Source organism: Gorilla gorilla, chromosome 8, assembly GCF_029281585.2.
Source record: "Gorilla gorilla gorilla isolate KB3781 chromosome 8, NHGRI_mGorGor1-v2.1_pri, whole genome shotgun sequence".
Lineage (NCBI taxonomy): Eukaryota > Metazoa > Chordata > Mammalia > Primates > Hominidae > Gorilla > Gorilla gorilla.
In genome coordinates, this window is record NC_073232.2 from 37,264,274 (window position 1) to 37,289,350 (window position 25,077).

Sequence of the window (25,077 nt, forward strand, 5' to 3'; positions counted from 1 at the left end):
AGCAAATTGTTTAAAGACATAAATTACCAAAATGCACATAAAGAGAAACAGATAACCTGAAGAGCCCTCTATTTATTAAAGAAATTAAATCTTTCCAAATAAGTAAGCTCCAAGCCCAGAGGGTTTTACTGGTTAATTCTACCAAACACTTAATGAAGAAGTAATACCAATCGTCTACAATCTCTTCCTGAAAATAAAAGCAGATGGAACACTTCCTAACTCATTCTACAGGCTAGCATTACTCCAGTACCAAAACCAGATAAATACATTATAAGTAAAGAAAACTACAGACCAATATGTTTCACAAATATTATGTGTGGAAATCCACATAATATTAGCAAATCAGAGCCAACAATGTATAAAAAGAAGTACATGCCACAACCAAGTAATTCAAGTATGCAAGGCTGCTTCAGTATTTAAAAGATCACTCCATGTAATTTATTAACCATATCAACAGGCTAAAGAAGAACATTTACAGCATATTAATTGATACAAAAAGCATCTTACAAAATTTAACACCCATTCATGATTTGAAAAAAATTCCTAGCAAACTAGAAACTATAACTAGCAAACTAGAAATATTGGCAAAAATTTCTAAACTTCATAAAGAACATCTACAAAAAACTTAATAACAAACATCATATTTAATAATGTACACGTTCTTCCTAAGATTTGGAACAAGATAAGAATGTTCTTTGTCAGCAGTCCTACTCAATATTGTACTGGTTTATTTATTTATTGTACTGATCCTATCTGGTTTAATAAGATAATAATCTTGTTTATTATTTATTTATTGTACTGGTCTATCTGGTTTAATAAGACAAGAAAAAGAAATGCAACAGAAGAAATTAAACTTCCTTTATTCACAGATGACATGATTGTCTATGTAGAATATCCCAAATGAGCTACAAAAAACTCCCAGAACAAATAAGTGAGTACAGTAAAGTCGCAGGACACAAAGTCAATATGCAAAAGTCAATTGCTGTCTTATATACCAGCAATGAATATTGAAATTTGAAATTAATAAAACACAGTGATCTCAAGCATTCCTTTGCATCATCCAGGTTCAATACTTCAAAATGTTATAGCCTAATTCTCCCCATTGTATATGTTAAGTTATATGATTTGTTTGTGTCCCTGAAATCAGATGAGGTGGCCTGCTGTCCTTTGAGATCCAAATAAATTTGACAGAAATTTTTTCACACACACAGGGTCCCATGCATTTATCCTAATATCTCTAGGAATTCTGAAGGAAGGGTGTATTAATCATGACTCTCTGGTTTGCATATGAAACAAACTTTATTCAAACGTGGGCCAAATACTATGAGTACTGACAAAGGGCCTTTAGATTTAGCAAGATCATTGGTGGCCTTAACAAAGTGGTTTCAGTTGAGTGGTGTGAACAAAAGCCTGAATGAAATCCTCCAGAGCTCTGTCCTTAGTCTCTTTTATTCTCAATCTACTCTCATTACATTGAAAATCTCAGAGACGGGGTTGAGAAAGGCCCTTATCTTAGGGCTTTAAATTCCACCTATAGGTTGATGATTCCCAAATTCATATTTCCACCTGAACTTTTCTCCCTTAATTCCAGACCTCTATGCCAACTTCCTTCTTCACATTTCGTAACAGAAATCCTCACTGTCTCTACTGCTACTCCCATCCAACTCAGCTTCAAGGGTTGCTAGGACTATAGCAGTAGCCTCCTAATTGGGCCGTTTGCTACCTCTCTCACCTCCCTCACAATCTATTATTATCCTAGGATTCAGGAAGATCCTTGACAACTACAGAATCAGCTCCCTCCTCTGCTCAAAATGCAGCAGCAGTTCTTCAATTCACCCAGGAACAAGTCTTGGTGAAACTACACAAAGCCCTATACCACCTGCCCCCCACCTTTTGTCCTGCCCTGACCTCATCTATTACCTACCACATAATAGTTGCTCAGTAAATATTTCTTGGAAGAATTAATCAATGAACGGGCAGGCAAAAACAACAAATGCTCACCACTGGTCGCCAACATTTTTGTTAGTCATATCCGCATGGAAGATTTTGCTTCCCTTTAATTAGACTCGGTATGGATATTGCCACAGCCCCATCTAGAGAGAAATTAAACACCCTCCCTTGATACTTGATACACATCAGTGTGCACATGCACATGGGCATGTATGTGTGTATACACACACACACCCACACACACACACACAAGCCCCCTTTGGTACAAAGCAGACATGACTGAAATTAAGAGGAAAAAAGTGTGTAGGATGTCAGGATATCAAACTAATGCAAAAAATAAAAAATAAAGCAATCAAATATTAGATACTGCTTTTAAAAGAGTGCCTTGATCTTTTCAGGAAATATATTGCTTTGCCTCCTCTCACCTTTGTTTCTTCTCTCCTCTCTTCTCTGCCCAACACTCAAATATCTGATCATCCTTTTCCCGTGCACTAGTTTAGCTTATTTTTGTGTCTTCCTCTCTTTCCCACTCATGTTCTTAAGGTTTTACCTCCCTCAATCAAGCAATTTACTACTTTTTTTCTTAAACAAACATGGTTCTCTCCCTAAGATAAACTTTTGCCTCTGGTGTGAAGATGATAACTGTTCCTTTCATCTCACCACAATTTATCTCATGTTCTAAAATCCAAGTTCTAAAGCCAATGATTCTACATGTTATTTCCTAACAGCATGTGTTCTAAAATGAGCGTTCTGGGGATTCTGTCCTTACTTCCAAGTGGGACATCTGGGGTAGATGACTGAGTGTCCACAGTAGCCTTTCCCTTGCCTTGTGCAGCCTCAGGTGTCCAGGGAACTGCTTCACCTCTGAATTCTCTACAGTGTACCGGGGAGGGAGGAGCATGGGCTCTGGAGCCTGATGTCCTGGGTTTGAATTCTGGCTCCACTGTCTGCTATCTGTGTGATGTTGGGTGATCTCCTTAACCTTGCTATACCACAGTTTCCTCATCTTCATCTTTAAAGAGGAGAAAGTAACAATGCCTACATCAGAGAACTGTCATGAGGATGCAATGAAATAACAAGCGCAAACACCCAGGAAAGTGCCTGGTACACAGTGAGTGCCCAGTAAATGGCAACCATGGTGAACAGTAGCACTTCCTTGGACAGGGTTGGGACAATAATAGATGCTCCCCACATTTGGCATTAAAGGACATCAGTTCCAGGTCCTCCCACTATACCACTGTGCTTTTCTCTTGTCCAGTATGATGTGTCACTGAAACGCTGCACCTTGTCACGTGGTGTAGGCTCCAGCACTGCTGTATGATCTTGGATAAGCTGCTTTTCTTCTTTGAGGTTGTTTCTCCATCTCTGAGATGAATATTTGGGGCTAGATTATCTCTAAGGTTCTAGTTTTGATCTTAGATATGTAGAATCTAAAAGAAATTTAAAAATGACCTGTGTTACACTCTAAAGAAAACGCTTCCGCACCAGAGCCTTGTGGCCGACTGGATGGTTCTAGATACACAGATTTCATAGAACTTAGAAGACATCTCCTGGAAGAGTTGACACTAAATGCCATAGTAAACATTGCAGAGTGTGGTGTAGCCCCCTGCTTCTCAAATGCAATGGGCACACGAGTCACGTGGGGAATTTCTTCAAAATGCAGATTATGATTCAGCAGATTTGGGGTGGGATCTGAGATTCTGCATTTCCAATGAACTTCCAGGTTTGTTGATATTATTTGTTGGTGAGCCACACTCCGAGAAGAAAGCAGTTTAACACAGTGCTACTCCAGAACCAGAGAACACGTAAGACCAGAGCAGTAGGTAGCTTGGGAAAGGAGTCATTCCTACACCTCCAAAGGCAAACTCATCTCCCTGCCCCATGGTGAGCTTTGCTTGCCCCTGAGCACCATAATCTACATCCAGCGGTGTGCAACCACCTGTGCCATTCATTAAAGTCCCCAGTCAAGGTCCCGGCCTTTCATAGATAGAGCATGCTGCTCTCTTATCTTTGGGGCAGCATTGTCCAATAAGACTTGCTGTGACGATGGAATTGTTGCATATCCTCACCTTCCAATATGGCAGCTACTAGCTACATGTGGCTATTGAGCATTTGAGATGCAGCCGGTAAGACAGAGGAACTGAATTTGTTCTCTTATTTCATTTTAGTTACTATAATGTGACCAGCCACACCTGGCTAGGGGCTACCATATCAGCAAGCAAGCTTCATATATTCCCAAAAGAATTGAAAGAAAAAAAAAAGAAAGCTTTAGGGGACACTTCTATATTGTGGTTTCTGGAAAGAAAATAGACTTTAAATCTTAAAGTCGGTTAGCAATGCTTCCAATTGCTATCTTAATGGCTTTTGGCAAATCACCAGTCTTGGCATTTTGCTCATTGGTAAAATAAGGATGAGCACACCTAATTAGCAGGACAGACATAAGGATTTTATATCTTGTATAAAACTCCTGGCACCATGCACAATTCATAGTGGATGTCCCCCAAATAATACTTCTTATCATGTGTGTCTTCACCACAAAGGCTGTCCAGTCTCCCAACCTAAGTCTGGAACCCTAGTATGAATCTTCTGTGGTCCTCTTGTGATACTGAGAGCTGTTCTGGCCCCACTTTTCAGAAAGATTCAGTGAGAGAAAACATACCCATTCCCTCCAAATTGTGGATGTTGGTGGTGGCGGAAGTCAGAAAGGGGCAGCTGGCTACATAAGGTCACACAGCAGTCAGAAGCACGAATGCTAGTCTTCTGTGTCCCAGCTCATGTCTCTCTGTTACATTGACTTCTACTTAAAATTAAAACATTACTATTTATTAAGTCCTGATGCTATGCCAGGCACTGCCTGCAATCCTTCATCTAAGTTATTGCTGCCTTCACAATGGCCCTGAAGAATAGCTGTGATGAGGATCTCATTATTCCAGATGGAGAAACTGAGGCTTGGAGGAGAAAGTAATTTGGCTGAGGTCCCACAGCCATTTAGGGCTGAAATGAGGGCTGGAAGCCAAGTCCATCCAACCACACAGCCCGCCTTTCAGCATGGCTTCCTTTTCACCAGGTATTTGCTGTGTGTTCTTATCCGCAGCCTGGGTTCTCTCCTCCAGCACCACCATTCCTTGCTTTTCTCTTGCCCACCCCAATCCCACAGGCTTGCACACAGCGGCACACGCATGCATGCAAACAGCAGGCATCAAGACCCACCATCCCTTATCCTGAATGACAAGGAAACATCCACGCAAGATTTGGGAGGTGTGTGACCCAGGCAGAGGGAAGAACAAGCACAGAGCCCAGGTGGGGGCATGCTGAGTGTCCCAGAACAGAGTGGCTGGAGCGCTGGGGGCCATTGGAGGTGGGACACGCTAGAATATGGAGGCAAGCCCCATGGGAAGCAATCTGGACATACTTCCAAGTTCAACAGGAAGTCATTGAAGAGTTTAGCAGGGGATGACACAATCCAGTCCATGCGTGGAGAGCTCATACAGCCTGCTGGAGTGGAGACCCAGGCCCATGGAGGCAAGTGGGAAGCTGTGCCGCCAGCTGGCTATGCGGTGACACCAGCATGAAGGGAAGAAAACCAAACGCGGATGCACTGGGGAAAAGGAACTGACAGAGGATGGTTGGGTTTGATATGAAGGAGAAGAGAAAGCAGACCACGGGGATCTCCCAGGGTGTCTGGAGTGAGCAACCGGGAGACTGTGTTGGCGTGTGCTGTGTGATCATCGTAGGGCTCTAATTCTGCCCTTATCACCGACCCCTGTGTGGCCCCCCTCAAGACTAAAGTATGTGCAGCGGTCTTCACAGCCCTGCTGGTCCTTTTATAGCCCTTGCTGTTATGAAGCCTGAGCCTGATCTGAACGTGCAAATGAGGCAGCTAGCTAATGACACCCTAATGAGAGCCGTCCACTGTGCTAGTGAGACTCCAATGAGTGTTCTAACACCTGCAGATCACAAGCTTGACTGTAGCTGCTCTATTAAACACAAACTGGGATCTCTGCTCAAGCTACCACATAGGGGGCTTATCTGGACCTTGCAGCAAGGCTGGATTGGCAGGAAGAGGCTGTGCTGTAAGGGCCTTCTTGGGCTCCTGGACCATAGAGCCCTCCACAATTACCCTTGATCTGGGGCAGGGGCATGGGCAGGAACTGGACATTCGTGGTAAACTCTGAGGCTCAGAGCCTATTTCAAGATCAGCAAGGTCCATGCAGCAAACAACACTGAAAGCTGAAAAGGGCATCCCCCTAAGCCCAGACATCTCTGTATGCTGGGGAATATGGGACAAACACTCCAGGCCAGGGCACAACCTGGGCGATCACTGAGAGATGGGACAACACAGCATGTCTTTGGCCTCTGAAGCACAGGGCATTTGGATGGGGTCGGATGGGATAGTGTGACCGTTCTTCATATCTTCCAAAAGAAAACTGAGCAAGCATCGCAAGCTGTGTGGAAGAAAAGATGCCACAACCAGATCAAATTGACACAAGCTTCCAGTGCCACACAGTTGAGTTTGGCCTTCGCTATGAAGCACCATGAGAAACATGGAAAGCTATTTTCGTGCGTGCTTCTGATGAGAAGTAGGAGGCGGGGAGGCAGGGAGGAATGATGTCATCTGAGCTCTGCTCTGTTCTTTGAAAGGGTGCTCTGTCGAAAGCATGGAGGAGGTACATTTGGCAAATCAGTTTCCCTGTCACTGCCCACTCAGGTAAATTAATCATTTATTAGAGGCTCTCTGCGAGGAATCCTGAGACTGATGGTAAAGTCTGTAGGGGCAAGGGAGTGGGCATCATGTTACCCATGCCAAGCATGTGGCATTCTTGGCTCAGAATAAGGAGAGACTGGAGGAGGTGAGCTCCGGGAAGAGACTACTGCACTAGTCCCGGCAGAGGGCAGAGGGAATGATGATGAAGGGAGGGGCATGGCTGAGGGGGCCATAGCAGAAATGGTAACAGAACAGAGTTCTTCCTTCCTAGGGTTCCAGTCATGCCCTACATTCTATTTCTCCTTCATGTGGCCAGGGATCGTCTGCACCCACCCCTGACCATGGACCAGCAGCAGTGGGCTCATCCAGCTCTCCCATGATGGGGCCCAGTGGGGTGGGAGGCCTCAAGGAAACTGCCAAGGCAGGCGGCCATCAGCGCTCAGGGAACAAGGCCATTGAGTTAACACTTCCTCCTCCATGCCAGTTTTTCAAAGAACACAGAGGTAACATTGTACCACATTTTATAAAATGGAAAATATTTGCCTGAATCCACAGAGACCTGCTCATATGAGTCCCAGCTCCTGGGAGATCTTGAATACTTTCTACAGACACTCTGTCACTCTGACTGCAGCATAGGTTATTTCATGCAGGCTCCTGCCTGCTGCCCAGGCTGGGCCAGTGCACTGTGCAAACTGCGCTCCACCAGGTCAGCGGCGAGGAGGAAAGAGCATGTGGTAGGGTCAGGAGACCTAGATTCTGAGGATGGCCAAGCTCAGGGTTGAAGGAAACCTAGATCGTTTAGTTCATCAATGTCCCCATCAAGTGACCATCCAGCATCAGCTTACATGCTTCTAGGGACAAGGATCTCACTACCCCTCAAACACCCGGCTTCCATCATTACACAGTTGAACACTTGGATGTTTTCTCACATCAAACAGAAACCTATCTTCATAGAGTTTCTACCATCCATCTCAGCACTATCCTTCAGTGAGCTCCCTCTTCATCTGTGCTGCTTTGCAGAAAGATGGAGGCACCTTTCCACTCCCACACCTTCCACATCCCTGTTCTTAAACCAGAAGCCCAGTTCCTATGGCCACCACTCACCTGCAGAGGCTTCTCAATGACTGACCCATTTGGCCCTCATTTCCCTTACAGTAAGCTGTGTTGCCCATGTGCTTGGTGACACACAGCCCAGCCACCTGGCAGGGTTGTAGTGAGGATCCAATGGGACAGGGAGCCCTTAGCAGCCAGGGACCCCTCATTGCACGGATGCCCCAGTGCAGCATGGGGTAATCACTGACCAGATGCAATTTATGCATCACTGATGGGATCACCAGGGCCAGGTGAAGGCATTTAAAAGCACTTTGCCTTGAAAAGATTATGTGCCTCCCATATATAACGTAAAGTGAATTAACTCTAATCTGTTAGGTATGTGTAAGGACATCCAACAACATTATAAGTTTTCCTTTGATGAATATGTCCATGCTGTCTGTGAAATTATAAAATTCTTTCAAAAATATTTTTCTTTAAAATTGTTTTGTTTTTGGTGCCCCTGCTTTGCTGGTGCTCTGTTAAGTTCTTTTTTTTTTTTTCTTTTCTCACTCTGTCACCAGGCTGGGGTGCAAAGGCACGATCTCAGTTCACTGCAACCTCTGCCTCCCAGATTCAAGCGATTCTCCTACCTCAGCCTCCTGAGTAGCTGGGACTATAGGCGCGTGCCACCACACACGGCTAATTTTTTGTATTTTTAGTAGAGACGGGGTTTTGCCATGTTGGCCAGGCTGGTCTTGAACTCCTGACCTCAGGGTGATCTGCCCACCTTGGCCTCCCAAACTGTTGGTATTACAGGCACGAGCCACCGCACCCAGCCCTGTTAAGTTCTAAGTCTTCCATCCAGTCAAAGAATTTAAAACCCAGAATCAAAATGTGGACAACATACCTCAGAATTTGGAGATCAGAAAAAGAGATCTCATAGGAATCCTTGGACCTGGTTGAGTTCACAGGGCTCGTAAATTTACAGAAATCACATGCAGAATTGTATTTCTGGGGTGAAATTCTGCAGCTTCCATCAGATCATCCAAGGATCTATAGATTCATGGAATTGGAGGTACTGCCACACAGACCCTAAAAACCAGTAATATAAACTGGTGCAACCACTTTGGGAAACTGTTTGTCAATAGCTCCTAAAGCTGCATGTACTTACTCATATGCAATGATTCCATGTTTCCACTCCTCAGTTTTTGCTCATCAGAAATGTGTACACAAGTACAAAAAAACCAGCATGTACAAGAATGTTCATAAACAGCTTTATTCATAATAACTGAAAACTTGAAACCATCCAAATATTCACCATGATAAATGGATACCTAAATTTCACTATCTTCATACAGTGAAATATCACAGAGCAGTGAAATGAAAAATCTGCAACAGTATCCAATGATAGTGAATATCACATCATAACATCGAACAAAAGAAGCCAGACACAAAAGATTGCACAGTGTGGATGATCCCAGTCATACAAATACAAAAAGCAGCAGCATTAATCTATGTTGTTTCATGTTGGGATGGTGGTCACCCTGGTTGGGAGGAGTGATTAGAAGGGAGAATAAGGGGGGCTTCCATTTCTTAGTCTTGGGCTGCTTATATGAGTGTGTTCTGTTTGAGAAAAGCAATTGAGTTGTACCCTCATGCTTTTTGTATTTTTCTGTATGTATGTTACGATTCAATGACAAGTTGAAACTGTGATGTCTGCAATGTGATCCACATTTGATGAAATGGCTTTTGAGGCGTTCCTCAAGCTGACTTCAACTTTTGAGCCCAGAGTCTCCCAAAGGCCATGCATAGCCCTTATAGCGTGGAGTTGAGATTATCTGGCCTTTCTCTATCATCTCACCGGAGGCCAGTGACTGCAAAGTCCTGTCTTCTCCTGACAGGTCCGGCCCCCTTCCCGGAGCAGGTGCTCTGCCATGTCTGCTAAAAAATGTGTTGCTAATGTGATCCCTTCGAGAGGACATGGGAAAAGCAGGGCCTGGGAGCCTGAGGCTGGCCTTCCCACCCCAGCTGAGAGTCACCAGGCAATTGGCCTGCTCGGATTACAGACAAAGGGGGTGGGGGGGTGGGGCGGGAGCAGGTTCACAGGGGGGCGAGGCCCAAATGAAATCACAGCTGGAAAAGCACTTTATGCGCTGTACATTGGCCTACCCATGCATGGGATTATTGGTATTGTTATTGTTATGGATAATGATAATAATAATAATTATTATTATAAATTAAAATGGTGTATTTTGTTCCCCTAACTGAAGAGCCCATTTGGAGCCCAGGGGGAATAGCATGCAGGCTACTTCCAGTTTTTTTCCAATTTGGCTTTAAAAAATTCAGCATGAAAAGAGATTGGTCTGGGCAGTGATGCAGACAACACACAAAAAAGAGAGTGGGGGGCTGGGGAGGGCTGGGAGCCCTACTGGGCTTTCAATCATCTGGCTGCCGAGTGCCCAGAGCCAGTGCCTGATTTCTAAGGGCAGTGAAAGCTGCACACTCATTAGAGCGGGCCTCCACCGGCTTTCAGGTTCAGAGTGGGCGATTGTTCTCAGCTGTCCGTGGAGGAGGGAGAGGAGGCTTGTGTTTACCAGGCTCAGAAACTGGCCCCAAAGAGCCTCCCATGGGTGGGCAGGAAGCCCACAGTCGCTGGGGTTCTGGGGTGACCCGGCTGTGTGACAGCCATTCATTTTCAGTGGGAGGGAGCCAACATCAGTCTACCCTGTGGGGAGGCCTGGAAGCTGCTTGTCTCTGAAGACAGATTCCAGGTGCTGCTTTCCCTCCGGAAGCGGTCTGGAGCATGGGGGCAGAGGAGAGGCAGGGAGTGGTTGGAGGGGTGGTAGAATAGATACCAGGCCCAGACTCTGCCCCAGGCCTCAGCACAGGCCCCAAAGTGGGGGGCAGAGGGTTCACTCAGGGTGCCAAGCAGCCAGAGGCGCCGGCGGTCTGGTCAGATCAAAGAGCTTTGCAGCAGGTCCCAGGCATTTGGAGGCCTTTCAGAAGTTGGCTGGGGGAGTTGAGGGGATGAAGTGCAAGAGTTAGAGGGAGGGAGGAAAGAAAGGAGAGAGGAAGGGAGGGAAAAGTGAGAGGCAGTGAGGGAAGGGGAGGGGAGGGGAGGGAGGGCAAGGCTGGACCTGCAAGCATCTGGGCTATGTCTCTCTAGACAGCTTGCTGACTCCCTCAGACCTTCATTTTTCTTCATTTTTAAAATAGGGAGGGGCAGTTAATGTTTATTGAGCATTTACTGCCTTCCAGAAATGGCTCTAAGTGCTCTGTACGCTTAACTTGCTCGATGCTATAAACCAGACACCACCGACATCCCCACCAGTCAGGGGAGAAATTGAGGGCACTGCCTGGGAGGTGATGCACTCAGGGCCTGGCAGCTAGAAATTCACAGGGCTGGGATTTGTGCTCAGGAACTTTGGTCCCAGAACCCCATCTGCGCAACCACACCACACTCCCTGTCAGCTCAGGGCTGGGGAGCACCTCATTCCACATCCAAGCCCCCACAATTCTCATGCCACAGAACATAAGCCCAGGATGGGGGATAACGACACACACTGGGCCCTTCCATGCCACCATCCTCTGCACAAGCTGTGCCTTCAGCCTGGAGCGACTTCCTCTGGCCCCCACACCTCCACCACCTCCTCTAGGTGTCGGCTCCCCGAGGTGTCCGCAAAGCCTTCCCTGACCAGTCCGGCCCGGCCTTCCAGGCCCACCACATGACTCCTCTGGTGCCTAGTGCCGCCCTCCACCCCACAGGGTGGCCATTTGCACATCTCCACCCCCAGTGGGCTCACTGATGCTGCAGTGATGATCCTGTCTTGTCCTTTTTAATATCTCCAGCACCTGGCATGACAGTAAATTCATGCATAAATGCCCAAGGTCACAGAGCTGGGATGAGAACCCAAGGCCTCCAGAATGTCCATCAAACTGTCGCTTCCTGACCTCTCGAAATCACAGAAGCAAGATCAGATTCTAGGACTGAAAGGGGAAGAAACAGAACATAAGTCCAGTGCCCCAGGTTAACGGAAGAGGAAACAGAGGCCCAGATAGGGCAAGACCCATGTCCAAGCCCACAGAAGCAGTTAGTTCTGGCCGAGCCAGGCCCCTGACTCCCTGCCCATCCTCCTGTAATCTTATAAAACTCATCCCTTTGCTACCTGCAGGGGACTAAGGGAGTGCCTCTCTCTGGCTGCAGCTGGGTGGTTTTGTAGAGGATGTGGCTGAGAGGCCGTCAGCTGTGGCCCCACTCAGACAGCTCTCTGTCCATGGGTGGCTTTGTATTGGAGTGTGCTATCAAAGGACTTGACCTGGATTGAACCAGTGGCCAATTACGCCTTCCTGTGGTGCACCGAGCTGAGCTTACTCAAGGCTGACAGGCTGAGGGGGTAAACAACAGTGCATGCGCATGCCATCCAAATCACCCTACCTATCCAAGCCTGGCGTTCAGCCAGGCATCCATTAGCTGTGTTACTCACTGGCTCTCCTTCAACCATCATTAGTCTCTCTGTTGTAAACATGAGAAAAAATGAAGTTCAGAGAGGAGAGGTAAGCAGCCTTAAGTTACACAGCTGGTAAGTGGATAAACCAGGATGCCAAGCCAGGCCTGCTGGAATGCAAACCCATACTCTTCCTGCTTTACAGAAATCCCTACATTCTGCAAGAGAGGCACTGAGTCTCCTCGTCTAGCACCTGTCTGTGGGGCCTCACTTTCCTCATCTGTGAAATGGGTGGGGTATGAGGAAAGTACTCACTGGCCAGCCAGGACAAGGCACGAGTGGCAGCCAGGCTGGGGGCTGAAAAGAATGGGAGCCAAGTCAAGAGCTCTCCCATCATTTCCAAGGGCACAGTATTAACTCCCACATTTGCCCATCATTTGTTCAAGCAAAACCTTGTTCACCAAGGCCCAGTGAGGGTCTGGATGCCCAGAGGAGACTTTGGTCTGGAAGGAGGGAATACTCTTTCTATACCCATAAAACCAGTGAGCACAGAAAAACACGCCAGGTGCAATGTTCCCTGGCAATGTCTCCCAGAAAATTCCAAATCCTTCAGTGCTCGGTGAAGAGAAAAGCAGATTTTGTGGATAATTGCTTTAGGAAAACCCTGAGTTGAATGAAGCTCAGCAGATGACTGCAGGACTTTTCAGAGCCTTTAAAATGCTAACAAGCTTTGTAGTTCACCAAGAGAAGTGGAATGTTTTCGAAACATACTTGATCATGCAAAGTGTTTCAGAGCATTTCAGAAGAACAATGCCTGTGTTATACCCTTTAGAAAACCCTGTGCTGGGGAAGAGGAAAGTAGGAAGAGCTACAGTATATATTTAATTTACGGTAAAGAGGCAAGTAAATTAGAGGAGGACATATATTGCCAAATGAGGGGACAGCTTTTTCAGAAATGTGGCATTAAAAATGCACAGGCTATGTTCGGGAAGCAATGATCCCTCCGAATGTCTCTTCCCCACACTGGCATCCCCAGGACAGCCCTGTTTGTATTTGGTTTGCATGTCTGGCTTCCAAGAAAGATTTTATTTGACAAAAGCATTCTGCCACAGAAGGGGACATCTGTTGTTTTTCCTGTCCAACATCCATTCTCCCTGCTTCTGGTAATAGAATCTCAGTTTTCTTTAGGGAACACACCTCTTCCGCCTTCCGTCCATGTGGTTTAGGGCACTCCACGTCCCCCCTCCTCCACCAAGCCCCAGGTCTGCCAATCAATTTATTGCACCTCTAACATCATCTAACCTCCACCTCTGTGACTGGTTCACAGGTGGGCATATCAATCACAGTGGTCCAATGAGCCTTCAGCCAGAACTTCTGCTGGGATTACTGGAAAAAAAAGCTCATTTATTGCCAGAGTTCCTGCAAGCTTGGAGCTGCTAGAGGCCATCTTTGCAGCCTCGTGGGGAGATCTTTTGGGAAAATGAAACCATCACAAAGGCAAGCAGAGTCTAGAGACTGAAACAGATTTCTGTCAGCATCCTATGGGCCCTTGCTCCCAGCCACGCCTGACGTTGGCTGTACCTCCGGGACCTAGACATTTTAGTTACTCAAAATAATAAATTCTCTTGTGTCCGAAACCAATTTGAATTAGGATTCTGTCACTGGCAACTGAAGGAATCAACTACCTAACAACAGTTATAAAACATAGTCCCATACAGGTTTTTTGTTGTTCTTCAACAAATTGTTCTTCATGCACATTATTTATTCATTCAAAATAATACATATTGGACATGTATTGTGTACATGTAACCTATACCGGTAAGGCTTCCAGGTACAGATGTTCAAGTTGTGCACTACCCAACTCCTGGGGATTGCCCTTCATGTAGTGGCCCCCTTGGGTTACACAGTGCAGCACCCTTGGGCCATGGGAATATACGAATATATAAATCAGCCCACCACACAGAAAGGGTCCATGTCTCACTACAGCCTCTAAACCCTGCCATTCTCTGGAGTGGTAAGGAAATGAAGAGACTCTTTACAGTAGGAAAAACATAAGGTATGGTATTAGGACACCTGGATTGGCATCTTCACTGTATTATTTACTAACCAAGTGTGATGTTGGATAAGCCAGTTAAGTTTTCTTAGCTGTTGCTTCTTTATCTGTAAAATAGGAATGATAATATTACCATCCCTGTTGAAATCCTTTTTTTTTTTTTTTTTTTCGAGACGGAGTCTTGCTCTGTCACCCAGGCTGGAGTGCAGTGGCACAATCTCAGCTCACTGCAAGCTCCGCCTCCCGGGTTCACACCATTCTCCTGCCTCAGCCTCCCGAGTTGCTGGGACTACAGGCACCCACCATCATGCCCGGCTAATTTTTTGTATTTTTAGTAGAGGTGGGGTTTCACCATGTTAGCCAGGATGGTCTTGATCTCCTGACCTCGTGATCTGCCCGCCTCAGCCTCCCAAAGTGCTGGGATTACAGGCATGACCCACCGCGCCCGGCGGAAATCCTTTCTATCCTTCAAAGCCCAACACAATCACCACCTCCTCCAAGAAGCCTTGCCTGATTGTCTCCCTGGCCACAAAGTGGTGACTCAGGAGGAAAAGAGAGAAGTAAAGGCGCATCATGGGTGAAAAAATGACCTGAGAACTTGAAATCCAAGCCCAGCCCATGCAGGCTGTTTTTCTTAGTCCTTCCTGGCAGCAGGGCTGAGGTGGGAGAAACCGGCTGTAAGCACACTCAGTGGGATGATTTGCGGATCGCCTCCTGGACACCTCAGAGTGCTACCTTGAGTGAGGGGAGAACAGCTGTCCTCTCATCTCATCACCTAGAGTAAGAGAGAAGGCCTGTCTGTCACCTGCACCACCAAAGCTTGAGCACTATCAATTTGGGAAGAAGCGGCTGTAGTGATCATCCAGACAGCACCTAACTCCCCAGGGAAGCAGGCTCCATTCTTCTCATCCCTACCTGTTTTTCCCATGGGTAGGGGGTGTGGATAAACTGTGGAAGGCAGAAATGACACCCCTGGCTTGTCATCATCCCCCAGATTTCAGGACGGAGGGACTCTCCCAGTCACCCAACCTGCCTGCTCTCTGGGGCTGACCTGTCTTCCCACTGGGACCCCTCCCTCCCATCCAGGCCCATCGGCTGGCCCCCGAGCAGGAGGGAAAACACCCTCCAGCCCATAGGATTTGTTGCTTTCTTTCCCTCTCCACAGGGACCCGACAAGCCTCCAGTCCAGCTCTGTTCCAAAGCCTTCCGGACTCCCTGATGTCTGCATTTGCATGGAATCCAATCTTCTACACAACCCCCTCACCTCCAGCCCGGCCCTTTCTTCAAACCCCTAGCCTAGGTAAATAGCAAATAACCCTCATTAACATTTCCTAGATGTTGTATTCTGCTCTTTTCTGTTGTATAAAACATGATACAAAAGACAGCCCAAAAAGAAACAAAACACCCTGCTTGTGTGTTATTTACAGCAGGCCTCTCCTAATCTAATCATCTTTCTTCTTCCCCCCATCCTCTCCCCAGCCCACCGCAACTTTGCAGGGTTTTATGAAAATGAACACGTTGTTCATGCAGCCGGACTCCCTCCCTTGCAGGCCTCGGCATAAATAATTTATCTGAAAGCTGATTTGGTTGGCTACGCTTCCATAATTGAAGGCCGTCCCACACACTTTATTGGCGAGCACGGGGGCCCAGTCGCTCGGGTGCACTGACCCCGGATGGAGGGATTCAAAGGCCCACCATGGGCCCCTTCAAAGCCCTGGAGGCCCTTCTTCTTGATGTCCACTCCCGCCCTCTCCCTCTTCAGCAGGCCCAGCCCCCTCAGCCCTCAATCTGTCAGGAGACTGAGCTGCCAGGCTCTTCCATCCATCCTTAGCTGGTTGCAGGCTGGTCCCTACCTGATGAACTCCCATCGCCCTGCACAGCCCTGCCTTTGCACCGTCCCGCCTGTCCGGCATCCTCTGAGCCCAGGTGACCCCGGAGTGTCTCCCAGGGCTGGCCCATGGGGGAGTCTGGGACTAACCCTGGGGCACAGGATAGGCCTGGAGACCTCCCATTTTAAACATTAAGGAGAGGCTGGAGTAAAGTGGTCTATGCCCTGTCTCATGCCCTTGAGCTTCAAGGGGTCCTATGCTCCTGGCAATGCCCCAGTGCCTTCTTGGCTCACCGATCATCTCCCTTGCAGACCACCAGCACCTCCTTGCCCCACTTCATTTAGTGGAGGGCCTTGCTGATCTTGAGAACTTGCATACCAGCCCGCAGCACTGTGCACCATACACTGCCCCTCCTTCTGGCTGGGGACAAGTCCTCTGCTTGCCCACTCCACCCCATCTTATCTTGACTTCCCCAAAGACAAAAATCTCCAGGAATCCTCTTGCAGTTAGCCTGCATCATCAATTTTCTTCTCTCCTGGAATTTTTGTCAGGTATAAAGATGCAGATAGCATGGTGGCTAAAGAAGAGCCTCAGAGCCATGTGACTGGGGTTCAAATCCTAGCTCTGCTCCTTAACTGCAGTGTGACCTTAGGCAAGTTACTTAACCTCTCTGTGCCTTAATTTCTTCATCTGTAAATTGGTAAGCAAAACAGTAACTAACTCACAGAGTGCTTGGTGGATTAAACGAGTTAATATATACAAGGTACTTAGAACAATGTCTATCCATAGAAAGTGTACAAAATGCTTCCTATCAATATTATGCTGAAAATAAAACTCTTTACCCCACCTCCCTCTCCAGCTATCATCCCGATTTTCCTGCTGCCCATTTGTAGCAAACTTCCTACAAAGGGATGTCTACATGCCCTGTTTACAATTGTTCTCCCCTGCTTCTCCCTTGAGCCCCCTCCCATCAGGCTTTCTCACCCTCAACACTGCTCCAAAGTACTTCTCATCAAGATCACAGTGGCCTTCATGGTGCACAGTGCCATACTCAGTTTTGAGTCCATTCTGTACCAAACCCGTAGCAGGTACTTGACACAGAGAATCAGTCTCCTCTTCATACATGGTCTTCACTTGGTCGATGACACTGCTCCCTCATGATGCTTCTCCTTCACCTCCTCTTTCTCCCCCTTCTCCCTGGCTTCTCATTCTCAGTCTCTTCTACTAGATATCCCTGACATCCCGACCTCTACATGTTGGATGCCACAAGGGCTCAATGCTATGAACTCTCCACTCCCTGGGCCAGTGCTATTCAGTGGAGATACAACACGAGCCACTGATGTAACTTTGAATTGTCCAATAGCTACATTTAAAAAGTACCAATGAACAGGTAAAATTAATTTTAATAATAGATTTCATCTAACCCAATATAATCAAAGTATTATCATTGCAACATGTAAGCAATATAAACATTATCAATGGGATATTTTACTTTTTTTTCTAAATCTTCAAAATCTGCTGTGCCTGTTACCCTTTCATGCAACATGACCCCTGCAGACCAGCCATATTTCCAGTGCTCAGTAGCCAAGTGTGGCTGGTGGCTTCTAGATTGGACAAGACAGCCCTAGGGGATCCCCTCCATCCTCATTGTGTGAATGTCATCTGTATTACCAGGACACAGAAATCTTTTTCACCAGTCTGGAACTCTCTTTTGAACTCCAGATTCTTGTATACATTTGGTGCCCCAAAGACACATCGAACTTCAAAGGGAATATCATGGGGTGGGCCGGGTTTACAAGTTCATATAGCATGGCCAGGGAAGGACCCTGGGAGGAAATGGTATCTGAACAGGGATCTGAAGGCAGGGAGGAAATGCGCTCTGCAGCTGTCTTGGGGAAAGCCCGATGGGCGGGTAAAAGGGCAAGTACACCCATCTTGAGCCAGGAGCAAGCCTGGCATGTCCCAAGAACAGGAGGGAGGGGGCTGAGCTGGGAGAGAGTGGCAAGGCGTTGACTCTTGGTCTGTGTGAGTCAGGGAAGTCATGGGAGTAAGGGTGGAGGAATGGCAAGTTCTGATGTCTATTCTAAAATGACGCTGTGGTTCAGGGTAAAGAAACAACCAGAGGGCCAAGAGTGGAAGCAGGGAGGTGAGGCAGGAGGCTGTTGCAGTGGTTCTGGGAGAGGTGGTGGAAGCGTGGACAATGCCGTGGAGGAAGGAAGACACCTACGCTTGGAGGCTGGATCTGTTTGTAAGATGCAGGCCATGGGGATTGGTGAAGAATTGGGTGTGGGCTTTGAGAGAACCAAAGGAGTCAGGGTGATTCTAAAGTCCTTGTCTTAAAGGATGGGCAGGTTCCAGTGGCCTCTGACTGAGGAGGTAAGATGCAGAGGCCTGGCTGTCAGAGCCCCACATGAGATGACGCTGAGGGGCTAGCTGAGTTCCAACAACTCTGTGGTGTCAGCCAAGCCACATCACAGCTCCACCTCTCCCCTGCCCCATCCTGCCTCCCTCCCTGTTTCCCACAGGTGTTTGTCTCAAGGCATTCCTCTTAAGCGTCCTGCTTCATAAACTCCTTCTGAGAGTCCTTCTGAGAGCTCAACCTTCACCACTCACCCTCAACAAGATCCAACTCATAAATTCTCCTGGACACTGTGATGAGGCAGCTGGCTTTCTCCCTGGCACCAGCCCCAAGGGAGCCAGCCTTTGCCTATAATTGATTCCTGGCCCTGACCCCCTCCTCCTGCCAGAGGCCCATGCAGCCCAGAGGCTCCAGTGGCAATGACCATGTTGAGATGCTTAAATCCTGCCATCTTGGCTTTTTCCATTATTTTTTAAACCTTGGGGGCCATGGTGTCCAAGGTCCATAGACACTGGGTGCCCAGTGATAAGAGGTCCCTGTCACTCTGCCCCAGGAACAACTGACACCAGCCCTAGGCAGCCCTTCTTCCCCCTACAGGGGCCCTTGCTCCCTTTTGTCTTGACAAGAGGCTCCACCTCATCCCAAGAGGTGCAGGAGGCCAGACTTTGTAGAGTAGCTGGCCAGAATCAAGAGACCAGAATGAATTTGTTTCTAATGATCGCTCCTTTTTGCTCAACCTGAGATTGCCAGTAGAAGGGTCTGTTAAGACAAATCTGAGTGAGTCATTACATCTGGGAACCTGTACTGTCTCCTAAATGTTCTCAGGTGATAGCCCAAACCTGTGCTGAGAAAAGAAATAAAGACAAGAAAGTTAGACAGGGCCCTCACTGGACAGAGGATGACTGGCCAGCCCAACACTCCAGATTTCAATTTCCATTGAGACTAAAGGGCCACAGCGTAGGAGCAATAGGCAGCTGGGCCGGAGTGGCCTCAGTGAGTCAATGCAGGGATATTCACTGAGCATGTAGCTTGGGCCAGGGACTGCTTAAAAGGAAGCTGCTGGGGGAACACCGACCATGGTCCTCAGCAGAGCAGGAAGCTGGGATCCCAGGAGCCATGGCAAGCTCCAGATGAGAAGTGAGTACAAACTTGCAGAACAGACAAAGAGTGAGGGAGTGGAGGCTAGGTCAAAAAGCTGACAGTGAAGCAGGCTTCTGTCCTTCAAGGCCCAGCCCAGAAGACCCTATGCCCAGTGATATAAGGTCCTCATCACTCTGCCCCAGGAACAACTGGTATGATCCATGAGCAGTCCTGGGCAGGGCAAATACCTGGGCTTTGAGTACTGAATAAGGTGTGATGCACAGTCCCTAAGAATCATGACGATATCCTTAGAGTGGCACCTTAAGGTAGCCCTGTTTAGTCCTTGCCTCTTATCCACCCTCTACACAGAGCAGTCAGTTTAAAAAATGGCTTGGCTCACAGATCAGGAACCCCTCAGAGCAAAGACCTACCTCCCCCACTGCAGCCCAGCAACTTGTAGGGTTTTCCTGCAGTCGAACAAGTGTAGCTGGAATTGCATTCACCTACCTGTTCCTGAGTTCTCCTGGGACACAATGTTGGATTGGTGGGCACTAGTATATTCTTTTCACAAGTGCTGGAATATCACTATTTCAAACAGCTTAATGATCATTGTACATGTGCCCTGAGCAAGGCTGCATGAATAACTAAAATGTCAAATGTCTTTGTTTTAGCTGCGATTCTATCAACTCTGCAGGTCTCATAAGCATGAGCCACATGCCAATTAGAATCTCTGATGGTCAAGTATAAATGTCTTTGTTTCATAAAAATGAAAGAATGAGTTCATTATCACTTAACTCCCTCTAGAAGAAATAATCTTTTAAAAACTTAAGATCCATAAGGAGGAAAGATGGGTTGTTAAAGCAGGTCCTCCCTAAAGATTGCTTCCTTGCCTGTGAATAGAATGAATCCAATGGCATCATTTCCTAGAACCAAAGTTGAATTTCCCACTGGAACCAGAATTCCAGAAAGCCCTGGACATCACTCTACATGTCAAGGCTGCAGACACACACACATCAATTCTGAAAGAGGGAGGATCGTAAGAGTGATGGTGCCTGCAGGGCCTTCTGAGATAAGATGAGGAGTCTTTCTGGTTTCCAAGGGGAGGAACCCAAGCTACAGTCTCACTGGCACCAAAGATTAGAGAGGTTAGTGATTGAGGGCCCAGGGAGGCAGCTGCTCTCTGAAGACTCTTCCCTAGTGGAGCTATACCTCAGCTCAAAAAGGCAACCACAAATCTTGTGTCCAGCACAGCTCCAATTCAAGGAAATTTCATTCTCTTTCACCAAGGGAAGTCTATACACATACACATGTATATATACACATGTAGGTATATATGTTTATATACGTGTGCATGCATATATACATACATATGCATGTGTATAAAATGGGATTTGAATTATAGACTTAGACCTGTCTTTTCATCAAAATAAATAAATAAACATGAATTTACCCATCAGAAAACTTCAGTTGTCAGGACCTGTGTCTGATATTTAGCTGGGGAAATTTCCCCTGTCACTGGGGTGGTGGATGTTGTCTCAGAGCTGAACACTGGGCTGGTGGGGTCATCGGGGGATGATGAGGATGAATCAAGGCTGTTCTCCCACTTTCTCCAGGGCTGTGCTCTGGGACCATGTGTGTGTGTGTGGCTGAGGAGGCATGGGTCCCAAGACATAGGTCATCAGAGACTGAAGCTCTCCAGGGCAGCCTGAGAGATCTGGCAGGGCTCTGGGGGCGCCTCAGTTTTGTGAATCACCGCCATGTGGTGCCTTTGGAGTCAGCCAGCTCTGCCTCCTAACCCCATCCCCTCACTCACCAGATGTGTACCTGGGCCTCAATTTCCCCCATCTGTCATTGAGGACAGTCATACCGACTTCAGGGAGGGATCAGGTGAGATAAATGTGATGATGACCAAAATGCAAGACAATTACTGATCATGAGCAGATGAAGTCTAGAAATGGGGGAGTTGGTCCACAGAACACAGTGGGTCAATGAGGGACTTAGAACCAAAACTCGAGTCTTGGGTTCCCAGGCCAGACCTCCTTTCACTGCACCAGGGATTTCAAAGTGGGATCCACAGATGTACTGTCAGGGGCCCTTGAGTGATATGAGAGCCTTTTTTATTCTGATATTTTCATTTTAAAAATTGAAAAATATTAGTGAGACCCTATTGGGGTTGTGTGTGGATGATCATATTATCACCAACTAATGCTTCAGGAATGCAGAGTTCACATTTGCATTTGGGTTTACTATCATGTTTTTGCAAAATGAAGGCCAAATGACTTCATGGACTGCTGTACAAACAAAGGTTTAGCAATTGTTCAAACAGAGATAAGTAGAGGGAGGATTGAGTCATCAAACAGAACAGGGGACACAGACATGCCACAAATAAGCTGCTCTGCATTGAAGCTGGTAGAATCGTAGTCACTGTTTTGCAAGCAGGTGCCTGAGTGGATGCCACCTTGGTTTGCAACAACTTGCAAGACAACACTAGCAGCTGGAAATGGTAAATGGTATATAGTCTTACTAAATGGTACATATTTCTATATATTTTAAATTATTATATTTTGGAGTGCTCTATTAAGTTGATCGCTCCATCAAAATTCTAGGTCTGTGTTTAGAAGTGTGTCCATTGTAATACATGAAAAATATAATAATATTGATAATAACTCTAATGATGGTCTAGCATGTCCAAACATCAAAATGATCTAGTTGATAACAAGCAGAACTTAAATGGGAATGTATCCTTCTATTATTAAACCCAACATTGGTTGTTTTACTTTCAGAAAAACATCATCTGTCACATTAAATTAATGCCATTAATTTGAATTTTAATGGTTTTGTAGCTTTATTTGCATTTAATTTGTAATTGTGTTTTGGTTTTATAGCTGTGTAGGAGCTAAAAGCATAAGGGATTTATACTTACTTTTATGTTTGTATATATTTAAGTAACAATATGATCAAAATAATTCTTATCAACACTGGGGGTCTGCAATGATAGCTTTCCCTTTAGAAGGCATGTTTTAGTCAACTTTAGGAATCACTGAGACTGTGCCACAGCACACTGCTCAATGCACAAGAGGGATTGCATTTGAACAGTACTAGGTGGGATTGGATCCGGCCCAGTATGTTGTGGGAAGGGCATGTGGGGACAAAATTCCCCTGGGAATTTAGGTCCAGGCTTTTCAAAGTGCTGGGTTACTTAGTCACCATCTCAGATGACTCAGGGACCCCAATCAGCTACCAATATCTTTTGGCTCTCTTTCTGCTGTTCCTTTACCAAACAATTTCGTGTAATTCGGTGATAAGCCACTGAGAGTCCAGACAGAGATTCTTAACCTGAATCCTATAACAAACTTCGCTGGAGGAGAAACCCACAGCCTTCACCAGAGTGTCACCCGCATGCTTCCAGCATCCTCAGAGGATGGGGCCAGCCCCAAAATGCTGTGGGGGCAAGGGCTGGTATGTCCCTGGACGTGACTCTGCGGCAGGCACTTTTTTCCTTGCCTTCCACTCCCATGTAAAAGCCGGCAGAGGAAACAGACTGGAAAAGGCTGGGTCACTTCCCTGAGACGCACAGCTGGGTAAGTAGCTGAGCAGGAACTTGAACTTGGGTCCACAGGACTCCAGAGCCTGGGCTCTCTCTGGCCCAGTGGCTGTAGGTGAAGGGAGAGGAAAACAGAGCCCATGCCCCTTGTGCTCAGGGAGTTTCCAATCTCTTACATCTAGGACTTGTTCTCCTAAGGGACTGGATACGAGTGGGACTCATTCCACTGAAACCCCAAAGCCCAGGACAATGGGTGTCAAATGCCCCTACCATCCAAGGGGTATAGCTACCAGGTTCCTTCCTCCTGGATTTGTTAAGAGGCTTCTACACTGCCTGCTCCTCACCTCCTCAGTCCACATCCATCCTGCTTAAGCAGAAGAAAGAGAATTGATGTGAATGTGGAGGAAACTTTACGTAAAATACTGTGACTCGGCTGCTCCGTGCACTCCTGTAAGCTACTAGCAGGGGCTCCAGAGAACCTCTTGCAGAGATTGGGGTGCCTGTAGAGAGAGAAGACTCATGCTTCCTTCCCCAGTTGGAGGCCCATTGCACTGCAGAAACTCCAAGCACACCATGAGGCACAGAAATTTCCAGAAGAGTTTATCACATGTCCGCTGGGTTGTGGGGGAAGGGGGTGGGGACTTAGTGAGAGTAGGAACTGAACCTGCCCCACCTTAGAACTCAGGACAGGAGGCTGGCCGGAGTGGGATGAGGCCAAGGGCAGCTGCAGCAGCCCGCAGGCCCGCCTTTGCCCTGGAAAGAGAATGTGAGCTTCTCCAGGGCTGAAAAGAGGCCATAGAAGGCAAGCAGTTTCTGGCACTGTGATGGGGACCCACCCCGGGGGTCACAGAGGAGGGTCCACAGAACACCCAGCACTGGGGTACCTGCCTTGACAGAGACTTTGAAAGCCTCTCCTTGAACTGAGGCGGCAGCAGTGGCCATCCAAAAAGAGAGGGTCTGCTTTTCTCCAGCTCCTCACTTTGCCTGGCCCCGGGGAAAGCAGGAGGAAGGTGGATGCATTCATTTCCTAGAGCTGCCGAACAAACCCCACAGACTCAGAGGCTTAAGACAATTGAATTTGTTGGCTCACAGTTCTAGAGACCAGAAGTCCTAAGTCAGGGTGTCGGCAGGGCCGTGCTTCCCCTAATGGGCCCAGGGGATGATCTTTCTGGCCCATTCAACCTCCCGGCTCAGAGATGCATGCTCCAGTCCCACAGCTGGTTGCTCCCCACTCATCCCCAAGTTGTCTCCCTCTCTGTTTGTCGGTCTCCCTGTCCAAATTCCCCACCATCCACCCCCCCATTTTTTTTTTTGTTTTTTTTGTTTTTTGTTTTTGAGATGAAGTCTCACTCTGTAGCCCAGGCTGGAGTGCAGTGGCATGATCTTGACTCACTGCAACCTGCTCCTCCCAGGTTCAAGCAATTCTCCTGCCTCAGCCTCCTGAGTAGCTGGGGTTATAGGCACATTCCACCACACCTGGCTAATTTTTGCACTGTTAGGAGAGATGGGGTTTCACCATGTTGGCCAGGCTGGTCTTGAACTCCTGACCTCGTGATCCACCTGTCTCAGCCTCCCAAAGTGCTGGGATTATAGGTGTGAGCCACCTCGCCCTGCCCAAATTTTCCCTTTTTATAAGGAAACATCATATTAGATTAGAGCCTCATTTTAATTGGATCGCTTCTGTAAAGACTATTTCCAAATAAGGTCATACTCTGAGTCCCTGGGGGTTAGGACTTTAGCATCTGTTTTTGGGGAGGACATAAAGGAAGAATAAGAAAGAACTGACCACAACCCATCCCTGGGCCACCGCAGGCCTCTGCCCACCAAGCTGCCGGGAGAGAGAAACTTTGAACTGGATGTCCGTGGAGGCTGTGCATGGGCCGGATAGGACCTGTTTAATATCTGAGAGGAAAATACTTTCTATCCCTGCATGTGACAGGGAGGCTCTGGTACATGCCTGCAATGCCATCAGGGGGGTGGGGAAGATCTAGCCAGGCATGTTTGAAAGCATCCAAGGGAGAGAAATAAAGCCATTTCCTGTTCGTGCCCCGTCGAGTTCAGCCCATTCAATATATGGTTA

General features: G+C 47.2%; 1 long non-coding RNA gene across 1 annotated transcript in view; it reads right to left on the reverse strand.

The window, feature by feature from the left end:
* Positions 1-25,077, reverse strand: part of LOC129525076 (uncharacterized) — a 78,145-nt gene that overhangs the window by 21,418 nt on the left and 31,650 nt on the right. The window contains exon 2 of the long non-coding RNA XR_008669124.2: positions 2,376-3,380. This is a non-coding gene — a long non-coding RNA (uncharacterized lncRNA). The remainder of the gene's footprint in view (positions 1-2,375; positions 3,381-25,077) is intronic.